We start from the raw sequence: 6410 nt of genomic DNA, 5'->3' as shown, positions 1-6410 counted from the left end.
ATTTTTGAACATACCCCACTTTAACTTGATTTTAAATGTTTCACTTTCAAATGTTTCACTTTCAGTAGCAGAAATGGCATTCTTTGACATTTGGGCCTTTTTATTGTCACTGCTGCTTGGTCACCAAATGGATCTCCTTGGATTGAGGCCTAGTCCTCTCCCCACCGCCCTGGAACTCTGCCCCGGCCTACGCTGCCTGCCGTCACACCCCTGGCCCTGGAACTCTGCCCCGGCCTGCCCTTGCTGTTCACCACCGCCTCTGACATTTTTGAACATACCCCACTTTAACTTGATTTTAAATGTTTCACTTTCAAATGTTTCCCTTTCAGTAGCAGAAATGGCATTCTTTGACATTTGGGCCTTTTTATTGTCACTGCTGCTTGGTCACCAAATGGATCTCCTTGGATTGAGGCCTAGTCCTCTCCCCACCGCCCTGGAACTCTGCCCCGGCCTACGCTGCCTGCCGTCACACCCCTGGCCCTGGAACTCTGCCCCGGCCTGCCCTTGCTGTTCACCACCGCCTCTGACATTTTTGAACATACCCCACTTTAACTTGATTTTAAATGTTTCACTTTCAAATGTTTCACTTTCAGTAGCAGAAATGGCATTCTTTGACATTTGGGCCTTTTTATTGTCACTGCTGCTTGGTCACCAAATGGATCTCCTTGGATTGAGGCCTAGTCCTCTCCCCACCGCCCTGGAACTCTGCCCCGGCCTACGCTGCCTGCCGTCACACCCCTGGCCCTGGAACTCTGCCCCGGCCTGCCCTTGCTGTTCACCACCGCCTCTGACATTTTTGAACATACCCCACTTTAACTTGATTTTAAATGTTTCACTTTCAAATGTTTCCCTTTCAGTAGCAGAAATGGCATTCTTTGACATTTGGGCCTTTTTATTGTCACTGCTGCTTGGTCACCAAATGGATCTCCTTGGATTGAGGCCTAGTCCTCTCCCCACCGCCCTGGAACTCTGCCCCGGCCTACGCTGCCTGCCGTCACACCCCTGGCCCTGGAACTCTGCCCCGGCCTGCCCTTGCTGTTCACCACCGCCTCTGACATTTTTGAACATACCCCACTTTAACTTGATTTTAAATGTTTCACTTTCAAATGTTTCCCTTTCAGTAGCAGAAATGGCATTCTTTGACATTTGGGCCTTTTTATTGTCACTGCTGCTTGGTCACCAAATGGATCTCCTTGGATTGAGGCCTAGTCCTCTCCCCACCGCCCTGGAACTCTGCCCCGGCCTACGCTGCCTGCCGTCACACCCCTGGCCCTGGAACTCTGCCCCGGCCTGCCCTTGCTGTTCACCACCGCCTCTGACATTTTTGAACATACCCCACTTTAACTTGATTTTAAATGTTTCACTTTCAAATGTTTCACTTTCAGTAGCAGAAATGGCATTCTTTGACATTTGGGCCTTTTTATTGTCACTGCTGCTTGGTCACCAAATGGATCTCCTTGGATTGAGGCCTAGTCCTCTCCCCACCGCCCTGGAACTCTGCCCCGGCCTACGCTGCCTGCCGTCACACCCCTGGCCCTGGAACTCTGCCCCGGCCTGCCCTTGCTGTTCACCACCGCCTCTGACATTTTTGAACATACCCCACTTTAACTTGATTTTAAATGTTTCACTTTCAAATGTTTCCCTTTCAGTAGCAGAAATGGCATTCTTTGACATTTGGGCCTTTTTATTGTCACTGCTGCTTGGTCACCAAATGGATCTCCTTGGATTGAGGCCTAGTCCTCTCCCCACCGCCCTGGAACTCTGCCCCGGCCTACGCTGCCTGCCGTCACACCCCTGGCCCTGGAACTCTGCCCCGGCCTGCCCTTGCTGTTCACCACCGCCTCTGACATTTTTGAACATACCCCACTTTAACTTGATTTTAAATGTTTCACTTTCAAATGTTTCCCTTTCAGTAGCAGAAATGGCATTCTTTGACATTTGGGCCTTTTTATTGTCACTGCTGCTTGGTCACCAAATGGATCTCGTTGGATTGAGGCCTAGTCCTCTCCCCACCGCCCTGGAACTCTGCCCCGGCCTACGCTGCCTGCCGTCACACCCCTGGCCCTGGAACTCTGCCCCGGCCTGCCCTTGCTGTTCACCACCGCCTCTGACATTTTTGAACATACCCCACTTTAACTTGATTTTAAATGTTTCACTTTCAAATGTTTCACTTTCAGTAGCAGAAATGGCATTCTTTGACATTTGGGCCTTTTTATTGTCACTGCTGCTTGGTCACCAAATGGATCTCCTTGGATTGAGGCCTAGTCCTCTCCCCACCGCCCTGGAACTCTGCCCCGGCCTACGCTGCCTGCCGTCACACCCCTGGCCCTGGAACTCTGCCCCGGCCTGCCCTTGCTGTTCACCACCGCCTCTGACATTTTTGAACATACCCCACTTTAACTTGATTTTAAATGTTTCACTTTCAAATGTTTCCCTTTCAGTAGCAGAAATGGCATTCTTTGACATTTGGGCCTTTTTATTGTCACTGCTGCTTGGTCACCAAATGGATCTCCTTGGATTGAGGCCTAGTCCTCTCCCCACCGCCCTGGAACTCTGCCCCGGCCTACGCTGCCTGCCGTCACACCCCTGGCCCTGGAACTCTGCCCCGGCCTGCCCTTGCTGTTCACCACCGCCTCTGACATTTTTGAACATACCCCACTTTAACTTGATTTTAAATGTTTCACTTTCAAATGTTTCACTTTCAGTAGCAGAAATGGCATTCTTTGACATTTGGGCCTTTTTATTGTCACTGCTGCTTGGTCACCAAATGGATCTCCTTGGATTGAGGCCTAGTCCTCTCCCCACCGCCCTGGAACTCTGCCCCGGCCTACGCTGCCTGCCGTCACACCCCTGGCCCTGGAACTCTGCCCCGGCCTGCCCTTGCTGTTCACCACCGCCTCTGACATTTTTGAACATACCCCACTTTAACTTGATTTTAAATGTTTCACTTTCAAATGTTTCCCTTTCAGTAGCAGAAATGGCATTCTTTGACATTTGGGCCTTTTTATTGTCACTGCTGCTTGGTCACCAAATGGATCTCCTTGGATTGAGGCCTAGTCCTCTCCCCACCGCCCTGGAACTCTGCCCCGGCCTACGCTGCCTGCCGTCACACCCCTGGCCCTGGAACTCTGCCCCGGCCTGCCCTTGCTGTTCACCACCGCCTCTGACATTTTTGAACATACCCCACTTTAACTTGATTTTAAATGTTTCACTTTCAAATGTTTCACTTTCAGTAGCAGAAATGGCATTCTTTGACATTTGGGCCTTTTTATTGTCACTGCTGCTTGGTCACCAAATGGATCTCCTTGGATTGAGGCCTAGTCCTCTCCCCACCGCCCTGGAACTCTGCCCCGGCCTACGCTGCCTGCCGTCACACCCCTGGCCCTGGAACTCTGCCCCGGCCTGCCTCTGCTGCTCATTACCGTCTCTGACATTTCTGAACATACCCCACTTTAACTTGATTTTAAATGTTTCACTTTCAGTATTAAAAGTGTCATTCTTTGGCATTTGGGCCTTTTTATTGTCACTGCTGTTTAGTCACCAAATGGATCTCCTTGGATTTGAGGCCTAGTCCTCTCCCCACCGCCCTGGAACTCTGCCCCGGCCTACGCTGCCTGCCGTGACACCCCTGGCCCTGGAACTCTGCCCCGGCCTGCCTCTGCTGCTCATTACCGTCTCTGACATTTCTGAACATACCCCACTTTAACTTGATTTTAAATGTTTCACTTTCAGTATTAAAAGTGTCATTCTTTGACATTTGGGCCTTTTTATTTTCACTGCTGTTTGGTCACCAAATGGATCTCCTTACCTACCAGCAATCACCCTGGTTCTCTGGCTGGGCATGGGGATGCAAGTTGCTCCCGCTGACCCCCTTCCACCCCACCGGGACCTACCTGCAATCACTCTGGAACTCTGGCTGGGCATAGGGACACAGGTTGGTCCCGCTGCCCCCCCTTCCACCCCACCGGGACCTACCTGCAATCACCCTGGAACTCTGGCTGGGCATGGGGATGCGGTTTGCTCCAGCTGACCCCCTTCCACCCCACCGGGACCTACCTGCAATCACCCTGGAACTCTGGCTGGGCATGGGGATGCAAGTTGCTCCCGCTGACCCCCTTCCACCCCACCGGGACCTACCTGCAATCACTCTGGAACTCTGGCTGGGCATAGGGACACAGGTTGGTCCCGCTGCCCCCCCTTCCACCCCACCGGGACCTACCTGCAATCACCCTGGAACTCTGGCTGGGCATGGGGATGCGGTTTGCTCCCGCTGACCCCCTTCCACCCCACCGGGACCTACCTGCAATCACTCTGGAACTCTGGCTGGGCATAGGGACACAGGTTGGTCCCGCTGCCCCCCCTTCCACCCCACCGGGACCTACCTGCAATCACCCTGGAACTCTGGCTGGGCATGGGGATGCAAGTTGCTCCCGCTGACCCCCTTCCACCCCACCGGGACCTACCTGCAATCACTCTGGAACTCTGGCTGGGCATAGGGACACAGGTTGGTCCCGCTGCCCCCCCTTCCACCCCACCGGGACCTACCTGCAATCACCCTGGAACTCTGGCTGGGCATGGGGATGCGGTTTGCTCCCGCTGACCCCCTTCCACCCCACCGGGACCTACCTGCAATCACTCTGGAACTCTGGCTGGGCATAGGGACACAGGTTGGTCCCGCTGCCCCCCCTTCCACCCCACCGGGACCTACCTGCAATCACCCTGGAACTCTGGCTGGGCATGGGGATGCAAGTTGCTCCCGCTGACCCCCTTCCACCCCACCGGGACCTACCTGCAATCACTCTGGAACTCTGGCTGGGCATAGGGACACAGGTTGGTCCCGCTGCCCCCCCTTCCACCCCACCGGGACCTACCTGCAATCACCCTGGAACTCTGGCTGGGCATGGGGATGCGGTTTGCTCCCGCTGACCCCCTTCCACCCCACCGGGACCTACCTGCAATCACTCTGGAACTCTGGCTGGGCATAGGGACACAGGTTGGTCCCGCTGCCCCCCCTTCCACCCCACCGGGACCTACCTGCAATCACCCTGGAACTCTGGCTGGGCATGGGGATGCGGTTTGCTCCCGCTGACCCCCTTCCACCCCACCGGGACCTACCTGCAATCACTCTGGAACTCTGGCTGGGCATAGGGACACAGGTTGGTCCCGCTGCCCCCCCTTCCACCCCACCGGGACCTACCAGCAATCACCCTGGTTCTCTGGCTGGGCATGGGGATGCGGTTTGCTCCCGCTGACCCCCTTCCACCCCACCGGGACCTACCTGCAATCACTCTGGAACTCTGGCTGGGCATAGGGACACAGGTTGGTCCCGCTGCCCCCCCTTCCACCCCACCGGGACCTACCTGCAATCACCCTGGAACTCTGGCTGGGCATGGGGATGCGGTTTGCTCCCGCTGACCCCCTTCCACCCCACCGGGACCTACCTGCAATCACTCTGGAACTCTGGCTGGGCATAGGGACACAGGTTGGTCCCGCTGCCCCCCCTTCCACCCCACCGGGACCTACCTGCAATCACCCTGGAACTCTGGCTGGGCATGGGGATGCGGTTTGCTCCCGCTGACCCCCTTCCACCCCACCGGGACCTACCTGCAATCACTCTGGAACTCTGGCTGGGCATAGGGACACAGGTTGGTCCCGCTGCCCCCCCTTCCACCCCACCGGGACCTACCTGCAATCATCCTGGAACTCTGGATGGGCATGGGGATGCAAGTTGCTCCCGTTGCCCCCCCACCGGGACCTACCTGCAATCACCCTGGAACTCTGTCTGGGCATGGAGATGCAGGTTGCTCCCGCTGCTCCCCTTCCACCCCACCGGGACCTACCACCAATCACCCTGGAACTCTGGCTGGGCATGGGGATGTAGGTTTCTCCCGCTGCCCCCCCACCGGGACCTACCACCAATCACCCTGGAACTCTGGCTGGGCATGGGGATGTAGGTTTCTCCCGCTGCCCCCCCACCGGGACCTACCACCAATCACCCTGGAACTCTGGCTGGGCATGAGGATGCAGGTTGCTCCCGCTGCCCCCCCACTGGGACCTACCACCAATCACCCTGGAACTCTGGCTGGGCATGGGGATGTAGGTTTCTCCCGCTGCCCCCCCACCGGGACCTACCACCAATCACCCTGGAACTCTGGCTGGGCATGAGGATGCAGGTTGCTCCCGCTGGCCCCCACCGGGACCTACCACCAATCACCCTGGAACTCTGGCTGGGCATGGGGATGTAGGTTTCTCCCGCTGCCCCCCCACCGGGACCTACCACCAATCACCCTGGAACTCTGGCTGGGCATGGGGATGTAGGTTTCTCCCGCTGCCCCCCCACCGGGACCTACCACCAATCACCCTGGAACTCTGGCTGGGCATGAGGATGCAGGTTGCTCCCGCTGCCCCCC

Source organism: Rhinoderma darwinii, chromosome 3 (assembly GCF_050947455.1).
Source record: "Rhinoderma darwinii isolate aRhiDar2 chromosome 3, aRhiDar2.hap1, whole genome shotgun sequence".
In the NCBI taxonomy this organism is placed as follows: domain Eukaryota; kingdom Metazoa; phylum Chordata; class Amphibia; order Anura; family Rhinodermatidae; genus Rhinoderma; species Rhinoderma darwinii.
This window is presented reverse-complemented; position numbering follows the sequence as displayed.